The 15897-nt window shown below is 44.8% G+C and overlaps 1 protein-coding gene across 1 annotated transcript in view; it reads right to left on the bottom strand.

Annotated features, from left to right (window-relative positions):
- The window catches only part of IL1RAPL2 (interleukin 1 receptor accessory protein like 2), a 289452-nt gene that overhangs the window by 166209 nt on the left and 107346 nt on the right, over positions 1-15897 (bottom strand). The gene's annotated exons all lie outside the window — the stretch shown is intronic.

Here is a 15897-nt window from a genome sequence, read left to right as displayed (position 1 = left end):
GGCACAGTCTCAGTTTTCTGCATCCAGTAGTGTTATCATTGTCCCTGTTTTGTTCGTATGTATTCAGTATTCACCTACTCATTTCCTCCAACGAAAAATCATGCCCATTTGCAGAAGAGGGGCTGCTGGTTTTCACACCCCACATGAGACCCCTACTTTGACCTCTATGCTGTTCTTGAGGGTCTGATGACCACCACCCCAGGACAATATTTGGAGGGGAGGGATTAAATTTAATTAATTGATTGATTTGATTTTTAGCCCTCCCTCCCCACAAGTGGACTCAGGGAGGGTCTCAACATACATAAAACAGTAAGTGCATTTAAAACAATAAAAACCACATCATCATCCTACATAAATTAGTTTCCCAAGATTGCGGCTCATTCTGTTCACCCCTGCCAGAAGCACACAGGAGAGGGGGCCTCAGTTGTTCTGGTCATACAGTGACTCCTCGTGGTGGGTGGTGGTGGTCAGATAACTATATCAACTCCTTAACAGGAGACTGGTAGGGAGGCTTATCAGATGGATGTGAGACCGTCCTCAACTATATGCCTGGCAGATGCAGGAAGAGGGGGACACCAGAAAGTTCTGCTCTGCAAAGTCCACCAATGGTTCAATACATGCCATATAGATCTTCTAGGACTATCTTGTTATATATTTTAGGAAGAGTTGCTAAGCTGTCATCCCTTAGATATCTCCCAGAGCTAACTTCCATATATGAATGAGGAGTAAGTGTATCTTGTCTTGAATGTACAAGTATATCAATGCCTGCACAGTAACACTATTTTTATTTATTTACTGTATTTTACTTCATTTATACAACAGCTTTCTCTCGAACGGGAACCCAAAGCATCTTACATCATTCTACTCGCCTCTGTTTTTTTCCTTACAACAACTTTGTGAAGAAAGTTGGGCTGAGAGTGTGTGATGGCCCCAAGATCACCCAGCGAGTTTCCATGGCGTAGCAGGGAATGAACCTGGGTTGCCCAGATTCTAGTCTGCCACTCTGGCTCTCATTAATGGTGCCACACACAGTCTGCAACTGCTGAGCCATATTTTGAACTGTGCTGATACTCCATTCTGGGACAATTAGCTGTTGTGTGATAGATCTGGGACAATTAGCTGTTGGAGCAAAAGAATAACCATACAGCCTTCTGTCTTTTAAATCAGTGAAGCGCAAAGAACATAGTGTACAGATAGTGGGGGACAACCCTCTATGATATGTAGAAATGAGGAACATGGCACTCAAGCAGGGTTCCTTGTTATAAAAATCAGAATATGACATTCGCCACCCTATATTCATTTCCGAAATGTGATTAGTACATTCTTATCTTCAGTAACATATGTTCTATGTCACTGCCTTGGGGACCCTGTTTGGGTTGAAAGATGGCATAAAATATTGTACATAATAATAAAAGTGTGCTACTGATATTTATCAACTTCATCACTAACAATCATCAATATAGTTCGCGTTTCAAAAAGAGACAGCAAATCTCCAGGTAAACATTCTCTTTTTGCCATATAAGCTCGACTGAGAGGAAATTTTCCCAAAGTTAGAATGTTCCAAGTACTGACCTCTGGAACTGCTAGTTAGGGTTGCTAACTCTGAGTTTGGAAATTCCTGGAGATTTGGGGGTGGAGCTTTGGAAGAGTGCCTCCTTCCACCTCTCACCTGGCCAGTGGGGAGGGGGTGGTAATGGGGCGGAGAAGTGAAGGGCACTCCTGTGTGATCCCACATCATACCAAGAATGACTTAATTCCTGGTGCGACATGGAAGTAACAGTTCTCTCCCGGAAAAATTGAGTAAAAATTGACTCCAAACACTAAATTGGGGGCTAATTTTTACCCAGTCGACCCCCAGTGCAACTCATTGCTTCCACATCATGCTGGGAATGATGTCATTCCTGGCATGATGGGCACGTGTTCTCTGGAGTACATGAAAGTGCCCTTTGCCTCCCCTCCCCCTTCCCACACCGCCCCCCCCTCGCTGACCAGGGTCAAATCCACATTACTCATTCTAAGTCGCATGTTCCCCGCATTCCCCACGCAATCCCGAGTGCCGGTCACATTACCTCATTAAACAGACGCATTTCATTCGCATTTCTCCCGAATGTGTGGTCACAGGTTTTCAACGGGAGTTTCACGGTGGCCGTGAACGGGCCAATGCGCAATTTATGTGGTTTTTTAAAAAACCACCCCCCTTCCTGTCTCTCCGGCCGTTCCGAGAGTTCCTATTGGCTGATTCAACTTGCAAGTGCTCCGTAGTCTGCAGAAGACTGTTTTTGACTTCATAGCATTGGATTTATTGATTATGCTGTTTCTGAATCAAATCTGGTAGTTTGAAAAACCATTTTGGGGTGAATCCATCCTCAGAACGGACTCACGAAACTTCCTTTTTAACTGTTTTTTTTTAAATTTTATATTACTGTAATATCGAAATTATGAAATATTGAAATAATGACACTCCAAGGAAGTGAAACTTCAGTAAAATTCAGGCACTGAACTGTCCTGCGTAGGAAATGCCCACGAAAGCTTCCCACATGCTTCCAAATTTCCAAAAAAGAAACGGGAGAGAGCCATCAGTGCTGTCAGTGGGGGAAAGAGAGGCATCATTATCTTCAATGATGTTTCTTTATAAGGCAAGATCGAAATAACGGAAAAGTGCGCTCAAAATTTTTTTTAAAAAATGGGCAGGAAAAAAAGGTCCCGCCCAAAAAAGCGGTTTTTGAGCGGCCGTGTGACCAGAGGGACGCGCGAGAAAGACGGCTTGGAAGCAGGAATGTGAACGAAGAGGAAAAAATCGCGGATTGGAGGCAAACGGAAGATATCCGATAAACATGCGGGTAATGGGTGAATGTGGATTCGACCCAGGTGAGAGGGAGAAGAGGAGGAGGCTGGAGGCAGGGGATTCCCCAGCCCCACCAGGGAACTGGCAAACCTATATGTATTTAAAGGATCTCCAAAGACATATACTGCATATACACAGAATTTTACTAGATATCTGAATGTAAGCTAAATGGAAAATTTTATTTGCAGTTCAAAACAGCTCATTCCCAAGCTCAAATGCAACAATTGACCTTAAGGAAAGATCACAGCTACAATGCAATTAAATTACGTCTAGATTAGCCCAGAAAGTTTCTGGCAGGAAAAAAAAATCAATTTTCTTTTTCCTAATGCACTGAGACCTCTGAATGCCATTAGAGAAAGAAGGAAGAGCTGTCAATGCTACCTAATCATATACAATGCCATCTCTATGGAGAATTTTCAAAAGCAGCAGGACAGATAGTAGCACAATTGTCAGAGCCTAATTCACTTCTGTTAGATGCCAGTCTTTAAGGACCAATTTGCGTAACCCAATCCTGACCACATAGTAAACTTGATGCGTGTAACAAATGGCCACCCAACAAAGTTGTCATCTGACTGATCCATTACATGCTCAGAACAGTTTTTCAGAGCGAGATGTCCACATAGTAACTGAAAAAAGAACAATATAGAGACAACACACCTGCCACAACAGAGCAGCATCCTCGTGGTGAGTTATTTTCTACCCTGGCTGCCTTATTTACAATTCACTACTCATGCTGGGACCATCATCTTTTGAGATTCTTCAGGCCCCACCCTCCAGCAAATGCCATAGATGTGGATTGCTGGTTGGGAAACGCATAATGTAGTGACCCAACTCACGTGGAGTTATGATTATTATGCCCAAAGAGCTGAGAAACTTGTCCTAGAGATGCTAATTCTTGTGGGCAAGTCTAATGGTTAGAATAGCTGGCTGTTGTACTGGTCAGTTGACCACAATGCCAGGTGGTGGTGGTGGAGAGTGCCATCAAGCCCAGCTGACTTATGGCAACCCCTGGTGGGGTTTTCATGGCAAGAGACTAACAGAGGTGGTTTGCCATTGCCTGCCTCTGCTGGAGAGAGGTATCCAATTACTACCAAGGGTGACCTTGCCTTGGTCTCCCATCCAGTTACTAACCAAGGCTGACCCTGCTTGGCTTCTGAGATCTGACAAGATCAGGCTCACCTGAACTATCCAGATCAGGGCACAATGCCCGGTAGACAACTAACACACACATTTAATTCATTATGGAGCTGAAGCTATTTTGGGGATCTAAGAAGATGCTGTATGACACTCAGATATTGGTGGAAAGCAGATGAGTCACATCTTCGTAGAGTGTCGTGCATCAGCATATATGAATTCAATAGGTATATGTCAATGAATTACAGAATCAGAGCAAAAAACTAGGAGGGGTTTTTTTCATTGCAAGTTATATATTTGTACACCCAGCAATTTTGGCTGGTATTGTCTAGTTGCACCTGTTTTGTCCTATTTTCTATAGAGCATTCAATGATTTTTGATTTCCCCACCCCACTATATCACTTATTATTATGTCTTTCTTTAGTTATGTATATTGATTATATTTATATACCATGTTTCTTCCACCCTTTACCACATTACATTCCGCTTTTCTTCCATCACGAAACTCAAGGTGGCATTTAGTAGGTTCCTAGGAGGTTTCCCATCCAAGCACTGACCACACTCATACCTGCTTAGTTTCAAAAAGGTCACCGTAACATGAACTTCCCAGCCATATCTTGAGACAATACTTCTCTCAGTGGCACCAGTGGTGTCCATGGCATGATGGCACTGTACAGAATTACGAACAAGTTCTTGCCATGAAGACTTTACCCTTTCTACAGAGGGTATTTGCCCCTGACTCAGTGCTGTTGGGAAGCAGGATTTCCCTCCACTTCTTCACAGCATCATGGCACATTTGTGTGTCTCCCAAGTTTCCTCTGATCTTTCTCAAATCTGCTTTGCTATCAAGTTTTGGGAAAGATCACCACCAAGACTGGGTGGCTACCATGTGGATGGAAAAGTTTGGATTTCCCCCGTCTCACCCACATGGCAGCTAATTTCCCTTTCCCTGTCCCCATGGTGTCCATTTCCCCTCTCCCTCCAGGGGGATTTTTGTTTTTTTCAGTCAACAATTGAATATAGTTATAACGCTGAAATAATCTGTGTATCAGGTTCTCTGAACTCACAGCTTTCCTTTAAAAAAAAAAAAGGTTTCTAACCCTTTTTGTTGCATAGATCTGTTTTTCACTTTCAGGGATGCCTGTTCCCTATACCCTAACAACAACAACATTTGATTTATATACCACCCTTCAGGACAACTCAATGCTCATTCAGAGCAGTTTACAAAGTATGTCATTATTATCCCCACAACAATAATCACCCTGTGATGTGGGTAGGGCTGAGAGAGCTCCTAGAAGCTGTGACTGAGCCAAGGTCACCTAGCTGGCTTCAAGTGGAGGAGTGGGGAATCAAACCTGGTTCTCCAGATTAGAGTCCTGCACTCTTAACCACTACACCAAACTGGCTACCAGCAGGAAAGGGAGGAGCTGGCACTTACTGGTAGTTGCATCCTTGAGCATGTGTGCTCCTGGCACCGACGTGAAGATGTCACTTCTGGGAAGTGATGTCATCGTGTTGGCAGCAGGTATGCTCCCATGTTTTGCCCAACGCAGGCCATTTGGGGCAAAAATTAGCCCCTGCGAAGCGTGGGAGCTTGCCTACTGCTGGCATGATGACATCACTTGAGGAAGTGATATCATCGCACCTTGCCAGGAGCACACCTGCTGCACATTTGCCAGAGTTTCTGAATGATTGGAACACCACATACCAACATATCAAGATGCAAACTTGATTATACCTTATGTTAGCTTTGGGGGAATAAAAGGTTTAAGTTAAATATCCCTCAACTTAATGTGGTAATAAAAAGGGCTAAGTTAAATGTCAGAAGTACAAGGGGGTGCTGTCAAAAACAGCAACACTTTGTTGAGTTCCCCTACTTCCATTATAACATCTAGAACAGACTACCACATTTGCTGACATTACTAGAATGTGTTTGCTGACGCTGCTAGCGGCAGCCAGTGATGTGGAATGAAGGCCTAATGATATCAAAAGGAAGGTTGACACAGAGCTGAAATTATTCAGTGGCAGTCCTGTGTTTCTTAGAAGGTTTAGTTCTGCCCCAAGTGCAACTTGAACCTGAAGCCCAATGGGATCTTTCCAATTGTTCACTCCATCTGGCCAATGTAAATTTCAACACTTTAAACAACTCTGCTAGGTCTCGGGGTACCATTTACCTGCTTTTGGCAGACAACCCTCTGCTGAAGCACACCCATTCCCCATGGATGCTCAAATGACCAGCAGAAGAGAGTCAGAGAAGGAAAGTAGCAAAGAATTCAGTAGCACTTTTCAGACTAATCAACTTTATGGTAGCATAAGCTTTCAAGAACCAGAGCTCTCTTCATCAGATGCATGTGACAAAGAGAGCTGTGGTTCTCAAAAGCTTATGCTACAATAAAGTTGCTTAGTCTTAAAGATGCAACTGGACTCTTTACTATTTTGCAACTACAGAGTAACTTGGCTAACTCCTCTAGATCAGAGGAGGAAAGGACATTATTAATGCATCATTAATGCACTGGCATGACTTCTGGCTAAAACCCAGATGTCACTGATGCACTAGGATTTTGCCAATTTCTATGGTAAAGTGGTGACACCGTCCTTTCCCCCATTCCCCACCCTTCCAAACCTCCCAGGGGTTTGAGGCCTATGCTGGACAACCCTGAAGGGGGCTCATCCTGACTTACCTGATGGGCCTTGTTGCAGCTGAAGGCAAGGCTGGTTGGAGGGCCAGTTGCTCGTCTGTGGTGACCATCATCATGGGACACAGTTGTTATTGGTTTTCGGACATTGGGCCAGATCCACTGGGGTGAGGTCACACTGGCTGGTTGGCTTGCCCCCTTTGGGGGGGGGAGCCAAAGGGGATGTACCCAGTTTGGAGACCAGGCCACTGTAAGGCTTTACCTGGGGGGACAGGGAACTGCCAAGGCCACACCCCAATATGGGTTGCCATCTCGTGTTTGGTGCTCAGCCGGCCGACTAGGGGAATGTGCCATCAAATGTCAGATGGGTTGTTCAATGTTGTGGATCTGTGCTTTTTGCAGGGCCAATGCTCCAATAGCTATAATCAATAAAGTTGTAGCCAATTTTCTCCCAGTCATATGTGTATGTTCCTTTATTGCCGATGGCACCAGCCTCACTATCCAAGACAGCTGTAACTAGGACTTTACATCCTCAAGTTATGTGTTCCAAAAGTCTACAGTAAACTGAGATGAACAGATAAAAAACAGCAGATGCTGAGGGAATGGGTATAACAGCAGGTCACTGCACTGCCACAGGAGTGATAGACAAGAGCTGCCAAGGGCGGTCGTTGTGTATATATATTTTCCATTTGACATTTGTTCAAATTTTGCTTTCCCTTACATGCTTATTCTCCTCATGAAAACTTTGTCAATAAATAATAAGCTAGAAAAAAAGTCAAGAACCACTGGACCAGAAGTACATAAATTGAAGTATAACCTAATATCAATCATTTTATTTAAAGTAACTCTTTAGAGAACTCTTCTGTTGCTTTGTCTAGGTTGACTGCAAAGATTGGGCATGGGGTTATTTTCTTTTCCTTAATGCTAGTGGCTGGTGGTGGGGAGAGGGGTAACTAGAGGTGCTGTCTGATACGATTATTTTTCTCAATTTCTTGTGACGTTTGCCTTCTGTGGGGAACTCTTGTAGAAGATGCAATCTGGAAAGTAGTAGATGGATTTGGTTTTTAAAAGAAAACTGGAGATCAATTCAAGTTATTGGCTTTTTAACACCACTGTATATGAGAATGATATGAACTACACTACTGCCCCAGAGGAGGACAGGTTATCCCCCATTCCTTGACCTGAAATGGAAAATCTCTAGTATATTCCAATATTAAGCTAAAGGTAATTACATTTGCAGAATACAGGCTGACTGGTATTACTCTGGCTTCCGCATAGCCTGCCTCCAAACCCCATGCATGCGTGCACTTGTGAGGCCTAAGGTTCTCAGAGGAGAGATGCTCATCTCCCACTCCAGGTTCAAACTGAAATTGGGCTTCGTTAGCCAAGTTATTTTGCTGAAAGAGAAGCAAATAGCTCTTTTTCATCCAGACCCAGCTCTGAATCTTGGAATGGTTTAGAAACCGGTGAACCCTCTGCAGGAGTAAGTGGCTGGGCCAGAATAATGCGGGTGGAGGCAGCATCTAGTCGGCTGACCAGCCAGTCACTCAATAATCATACGTCAGAGTGCTGGGCCCTACATTTTCCAAAGTGTACCAAATGCCTTCAGCGCTCCCAAAATAGCATCCAAGGTGCAGGTGGGTGAGAAGGAGGCAGAGGCAGGGATAATACAGCTGCCAGTCTCCAAGTGGTGCTTAGGTTTGCCTGGAATTACATCTGATCTCCAGACTACAGATGAACTGGTGGCTTTGGAGAGCGAATTTTATGGAATCAAACCTTTGCTGAACACCTTCCTCTCCCCAAATTTTGCTCTCCACAAGCACCACCCTCAAATCTCCAGGAATTTCCCAAGTCGGAATAGGCACCCTAGGGGAGAGCCCACAGGTTTGCTTCACACTTTTGCTTGTTTGAAGATTCTGTTTGTGATGTTCAGTCCACGAGAGTCCATACATTCACACAAGTCATCATTTGGTGTTGTAGTCAGGGCTTTTTTTCAGGGGGAACGCGGGGGAACGGAGTTCCGGAACCTCTTGAAAATGGTCACATGGCCGGTGGCCCCGCCCCCTGATCTCCAGATAGAGGGGAGTTTAGATTGCCCTCCGCGGAGTTCCGGAACCTCTTGAAAATGGTCAAATGGCCGGTGGCCCCACCCCCTGATCTCCAGACAGAGGGGAGTTTAGATTGCCCTCCGCGGAGTTCCGGAACCTCTTGAAAATGGTCAAATGGCCGGTGGCCCCACCCCCTGATCTCCAGACAGAGGGGAGTTTAGATTGCCCTCCGCGCCGCTCACCAGCACGGAGGGCAATCTAAACTCCCCTCTGTCTGGAGATCAGGGGGCGGGGCAACCGGCCATTTGACCATTTTCTCCAAGGGCAACCCACTGAGTTCCACCACCTCTTTTCCCAGAAAAAAAGCCCTGGTTGTAGTTATCAGATGACGAACACTTGAAGGCTGTGTGAACCAACCTTCAAGCATAACTACAATTTGGAAAACTGGAAAGAGTATCAAAAACATTTATTTCAACAATGTATGGCCTAGGACTCTTCTTTGGGTGGCTGCACTCATCTCTCCCACTATATATAGGTAAAGTCTCCAACTCTTGCTTTTTAGCAAACTTGCTTTTTAAAACAAACTTCTCATTATCTTTATTTTTCTTTCAGGTATTTTCTTGGGGGCTAAGAAGAAAAAGTGGGGAAGCACCGTTTTTCCAGCAGCAATATTTAAAAAATAGGTGTTTGGAAACCCAACGGAATTTCTGGCTCTTCGGTGAGCTGGTGATGGATGTTTGCCAAAAAATGGCAGAATCTCAGCTGGCCAGACAACGATAGGATTGAGCCAGAAAGGTACACAAAAAATATTAGGCAGAGAGGAAGCCTAGCCCTGCAGGCACACTTGGCTCGGGACCAGAGGAACTTCTCTGCAATTCATTGCCTGCTTGAATTACAGCTTTCTTACGTGGCCTGAAACGCTTTCATGGAGCAAGTGAACCACAAAGATGGCTGAAATAACTAATCTGAAGCTGAAGTGAATGCAGAGACACTTTTGTAGAAAGAACAAATAATATGAAGAGATGGACGGCTTTGTTCTGGAGCAGCGCTCAGAAGGCTGTCAGGGGTTTCTCAGTGGAAAGATTATTAATGTTAGACCAGATTCCTAGACAGAAAGTTTGCCACCAATCTTTTTGATGCAGTGTAGTGCTGATTGAATAGGTATAGGGAGCACACACGTAAAGGAGATGGTGAGGAAAAATAGTCTAGACCAGGGCTTTTTGGGGGGGGGGAAGAGGTAGTGGGACTCAGTGGGTTGCCCTTGGAGAAAATGGTCACATGGCTGGTGGCCCTGACCCCTGATCTCCAGACAAAGGGAAGTTTAGATTGCCCTCCGTGCCACTCGGTGGCGCAGAGGGCATTCTAAACTCCCCTCTGTCTGGAGATCAGGGGGCGGGGCCACCAGCCATGTGACCATTTTCAAGAGGTTCCGGAACGCCATTCCACCGCGTTCCAACGGAAAAAAAGCCCTGGTTTAGACTGTGCCCTGAGTGTGCTATAAAACATACCCCTATACCCTGTAATATGTAATTCCACTGCATTTTGGGCAATGGAATCATCACTGGCCCACTCTTGATTCTTTCCTAAAATGCACAGCCCCAGAGAAGTGTTATAGAAGTTATAGTCTTAAGTGGGGATGGGCATGGACTGGAAAACAGACCAAAATTTTACACAGACTGGGACAGTTTGGCATTCGCAAGCCGTCGGGTCACAGGATGCACCTTTTTCCATGGACATGATGCACTTTGGCCAGTCTGCCAGTCTGTTGGTCCATGAAACCAGACATTCTGGCGCTGAGCAATCAATTCCCTAGGCAATGTAGGAGCTGCCTGCAGACCTTCTGCTGCCCTCAAAACACACCAATCTTAGCCATGAAAACCTTGATTGGCAGCTCTGGCTGCCAACCAGGGAGCTCCCATTACTCTCTATGTGAGCATTTAGTATATAAGACACAGCAAGGAGCCACAGTTTAATTTTACAGCCCACAGTTAGCGAGCGAGGAACTGCTTGCTGCAGGGTGGGTTTTTTTTGCATTGGGTGTCACGAGAGGGAGGCTTGGGGCTTGTGCTGCAGCAAGGCTCTGGGTGGGAGCAAGCTTATTGGGTTTCCTTGGTTGAGGGCTCACTCTTCTGTTTAATATTTTTTAATTTCAATTCTTATTTGCTTGTGGGGTGGTGGACTAGCCTAGGGCTCTGCCCCACCCCAGTCTCAGAGCTGCAGTAAGGCTCCTTGAGGGCTCACTCCTCTGTCTCATCCCCCCCCTTTTCAATTCTTATTTGTGGTGGTGGGCTAGGGCTCTGCCCCAGCCCAGTCTCAGGGCTGCAGCAAGGTTCAGGGATCAAGCTCAGGGGGTTCTTCGGCTGAGGGCTTTTCTTATAGCACCATGAGGGTTGGAATGAAGAGGAAGGGTGGTTGTTGGGGGAAAGAAGAGCCAAGGTTGTCCTGGTTGTCCATTGGTGCCCAGCAATAGCAGTACTTCTCTCCCTCCCCATTTCAGCCCCAGAGCAGGTTTTCTGCTCCCAGGGACTGTCATTCCACTCTGGGGGCCATCATTCTGTTCTCAGAGGAAGATTCTCCAACTCAATCCAACGTTTTTTATTGCAACTTTTGGGTGCTGCAAGCCAATGCAAATCAATTGGTGTTTGCGGCTCCTATTCTATCTACTGAATGTTTTATGGGGCAGCCGCTTTGGGGGGTCTGTAACTTGGACCTCTGAAATGCAATCTTGGCCAAACTTGGAGGGTGGCTGGAGGAGAGCCTGCTAAAGACTCACGGCAAGTTTGGCATCTGTGAGTGCGAAGGGGGCAGTCCCAGGTCCCCCAGAAATGACGGACCATGGACCGACGAACTGGTCCGTGAACTGGGGCAGGTCTGTGACTGGTCTGTGGTTTGTGGTCCATGAAAATCAGGTTTTTTCCCAGTCTGTGCCCACCTCTAGTCTTAAGTCACATGAAGTAGCAGTAATACCAAGCGGACTTGGTCAGTAGCATACACAAACCGAACATGTAGCCAAACCTTTTCCCAAACCCTCTGCAACACTCATGGGTTGTATAGGAAGTGTCTTCAGAAGATACTCCCTGAAGTTTGAAAGCCACTACTCTAAATCCATTTTAACTGTATTAACCAGAACTCTAGTAAAGGATATCTGCGAAAAGAGATGAAGCTGTCACAATCTAGGTCTACTGATTGCTACTACCTCAAATACTGTTGTGGTCATACATTGGCTTCACCTTGCACAGAAATATGGAATCTAAGAGTAGAAACACTGAATAACCACTGCATATTTATATCAGGTCATACAACTCCTCTCATGATGAGGAGGGACAGCAACTCAGAGACAGAGCACTGGCTATACATGCACAAGGCCCCAAGTTCAACCTCTGCCATCTCCAATTAAAGAATTTTGGATAGTAGGCATTTGGAAATACCTTTGTCAGCAGCTACTGCCATTCAGAGTTGACACTACCAAGCTACGCAGCCCCAAAGAAAATACATTTAATATAAAACAGCCTTATTTGAATGGCAAGTTTGGATTAGAGTTGCCAGATCCAGGTTGGAAAATTCTTGGAGAAGGGGGGGGGAGCCTGGAGAAAGCAGGGTTTGAGGAGGGAAAGAACTTCAACAGGGTATAAAGACATAGAGTTCACCCTCTGAAGCAGCCATTTTCTCCAGGGGAACTGATCTTTATGGTTTAGAGATCACTTGTAATTCTGGGAGACCTCCAGCCACTAACTGGAGGCTGGCAATCCTGTTCCTGCCCTGGTGACTCGTTAATGGCTCTCAGGTAACACATATTGAGAAAGACCTTTCTCTGTCTGAAATCTACTGCCAGTCAGAATAGATAATGCCAAACTAGAGAGATCAGTGGTTTGACTCCAAAGAAGGTAGTTTCTCACATGCTTAATCTGCCTGAGTCAGGAGGATTCTACCCATGGTAGAAGCATGGTAATTGGAACAGTGTACAACTTTGAACGCATGACAAAAAAATGCACTTGCTTTCCAAAAGAGGGGAGGAAACCTTGATTTCTATTATTCTATGTATTGTGTTAATAACTGACAACACAAGGTGTAATGAATAATAGATTGCTGTAGGTACTGCGGGTAGGGTTAGGGTTTTGCTGTTGAAAATCAAGCTGGGCCTTACAGAAGGAATCCAGAATGAAGGACAGCTAAATTATGAGGACTGACAACAAAACTGAGGGGTAGGAGGGGATGCAGCAGGATAAAATGTTTTATTTCCTTCCATGGTACAAAGAAACACCAGCTCCTGGCACGAGCTCCCCGTTAATCAACAGAAGGCATCTCCTACCAGTTATTCAAGGGCCTGGCATTGACTTTGACAGCAGATCTTGTATATTTGAATAGTATCCACTAGGGCAAAATCATGGCATGCCAAAATGTTTTGTTGAAATTAATTCATCTCCAAAGTCAACTCTATGTTTACTTCCAGCTCAAAAATAGATGCTCTGAAAACAGCTTCACTACTGCTTTCCAAGCATCCCGAGAATGTTGCTGATACTCTTCTGCCTATCATAATACAGTTTGATATTTTAAAGTTCCTTTGAGGACTCCTTACTAGAGATGGGCACGAACAGCAATACAAACAAAAAAAAGCCACAAACAGCCCAATCTGCTGTTCGCGAACAAGCTGTTCGTAAGGCCCCATTCTAAATGAACAGGTGGTCATTGCAAGCCTTATTCGTTGCTGTTCGTTGCTGTTTGTCAAGCCAAACAGTCTGGCACCTGCAATCAATTCCCTTGGCAACTTAGGCAGGGATTGTCTGAACTCTGTCTGAACTCCTGCTGTTGCCCTGGAAACCCCAATCTCAGCCCAATTTAGCTTGATAGGCAGGTCTTCCTTTCAAGTGTGGAGCTCCAAATTTGTTACAAGGGAACAAAGACCAAGGGGGAGGGGGGCTCCCAGCTCTGGCTTTGGAGAGGGAGAGAGAGCTGCTGTTGGCATTTTGATAGAGTGCATTGGAGCTTGAATTTTCTTTGTGTGTGGTGGGATAGGGATCTACCCTTTCAAGTTCTAGGGCTGCTGCCAGGCTCTGGGCCAAGCTCTTATTTATTATTGGTACCTTTCCTGCTGCCTGCTCAGGTCAGGTTTCTGGGAGTGGTGCAGTTGGGATCTTGACTTGGATGATGGCTGGAGGAGAGACTGCTGGCCCCCACAAACAGGCAACCACGAACATGTTCATGAACAGGGCCATGTTCGTGGTTGTTCATAATTCCCTGTTCATGGATGGCAATGAACAAGGAACATCATGTTAATTTTTTTTCTGTTCGTGCCCATCTTTACTCCTTACATTAGAGTAGTGTTTTCAAATAGTGATCCAAGGATCCTCCACATGTTATATATTATAAAGGAGAACTGTTTATTCATTACATTTTAAGTATTTAATTCCCCCTGCGCCTCATTTTGGAACACTGTTTATTTGTTTAAATAGCCTGCTCCTGGACTATTTTAATGACTTTTAAAAAATTATTATTGATTTTGTGTTTTTTTTTTTACTTTTAATGTATTTTTTAATGTTGTTAGCCGCCCTGAGCCCATCTGTGGGGAGGGCAGGGTATAAATCAAATCAAATAAATAAATAATAAATAAATATTGCAGAGGGGCTGCCAGTCCCACAGTGGGGGCAGGGGATCCCCCACTCCCAGCCTCTGCCCCCTGCCACCACTCACATGGTTGATGGGGGGGGAGGCCCTGAGAAATGGGCCCGGGAGGCAAAAAACAGGTCATCACACAGTGGGTGCATCCCCCACAGACATGATGATGTCACTTCCAGGAGTGATGTCATTGTGCCTACATGGGAGCTTGTGCAGTAGAGCATGCCCATGAGGACTCCGAAAAGGTGAGTGCCAGGTCCCCCCCGTCCTGCTGGGAGGGTAAGGGGACCTGGCAACCCTAGTTGCAGAAAGGTTAAAAACCAGCACATTGAAACAAAATATATTACATTCATGGAAGAAGGAACTTTAGGTGTTTAAAAAAGTTTTTAAAAAATTAAAATAAAAAAGGGATTTTAATTACCCCACCACACACACACATAAAATAGTGAACAGTCGTTGTGTCCTTGCATGCCATTCCTTAGTCTCCACATATTTAACGTCATCTGGCAATGTACACCTTTGGCAGGATGTACCCGAAAGTATTTTTCAAATCAGAATGGCATTTTTAAACTTAGCTGTAAAATTAATACTGAAAAGGTGAGAGTCAGCTTAAGTGGCTGATTCAGACAAAAAAACCCTTGCATTGTTGCATATTCTGACTGATTTGGTAGCAATTTGGCATTCAAGATTGAGCTGCCTTTCCTCTCCTCACACAGCAATATCAACCTGACAAAACGATTACGCCTGCATCCGTCATTTGATATAGCCGAAATAAAGTCACTGTAACACAGTGCTGTCAGTGGATAAATGTCTCTGGCTTTGAAAATAAACATCTCACACTTATTTTCCATAAAACGTCTCAGCATTCAGCTGGGAGTGAGAGAGACATCATTATCCTGTGACAAAGTTCTGTTCTTTTTGGAATTATTTGCTCAAGTTGGAAATACATCACTTGTCTGCAGAAATTGGAGAGCATAATGACTCGCGGCATTAGATTCCCTGTTCTACAGCATCTTGCTAACTTTGCATTAAACTTTCCATCTTTTCTCTTGTCTTGGGACAGAGGGAGCTAAAACACTCTCTCTTTCAGTGGCTAAACAGATAAATAAATTCTGTTACTGAGGGTCTTGTAGGCTGCCTAGAATTCTCTTCTGCTGATTTTGGGAGCTCGCTTCTGCTAGCAAAAATGGTTTACAGATAAGACCTTGCTCTCTGCACACCCCTGAGATCCATAGTGCAAACAGAGTTTGCTGCCACTAGTAACAGACACTTTGGGGCAGGCCCACACATAGTGTGGGTACAAAAGGCTAAGCACATGGTGAGTTGCAGGAATGAGCTAGGAGCTTACACCTGTCTGCTTTGTACCACCCTCCAATCACTGCAATGATAAAGGGGCCAGTCCTTATAAGCCCAGCTTCTTCTATGTGCGGAGAGAAAGATGTATAAATCAAGACTTGTTCCTATTTCCATGTACTCAGACAACCCCAAACACAGTCAAGTTGTGTGTGAACAGGCAACACAGTAACAGATGCCTCTGAGACGTTAAAGCACCATTTATTTGCACGGGCATGCACTAAGACTCTCTCTCCCCCTAAAACCAACGGAAATCAAAAGTTCTTAA

This window comes from Eublepharis macularius, chromosome 13, assembly GCF_028583425.1.
Source record: "Eublepharis macularius isolate TG4126 chromosome 13, MPM_Emac_v1.0, whole genome shotgun sequence".
NCBI classification, from domain to species: Eukaryota; Metazoa; Chordata; class Lepidosauria; order Squamata; family Eublepharidae; genus Eublepharis; species Eublepharis macularius.
The sequence above is the reverse complement of the archived record's forward strand: the minus strand, read 5'-3'. Positions and strand labels throughout refer to the sequence as shown.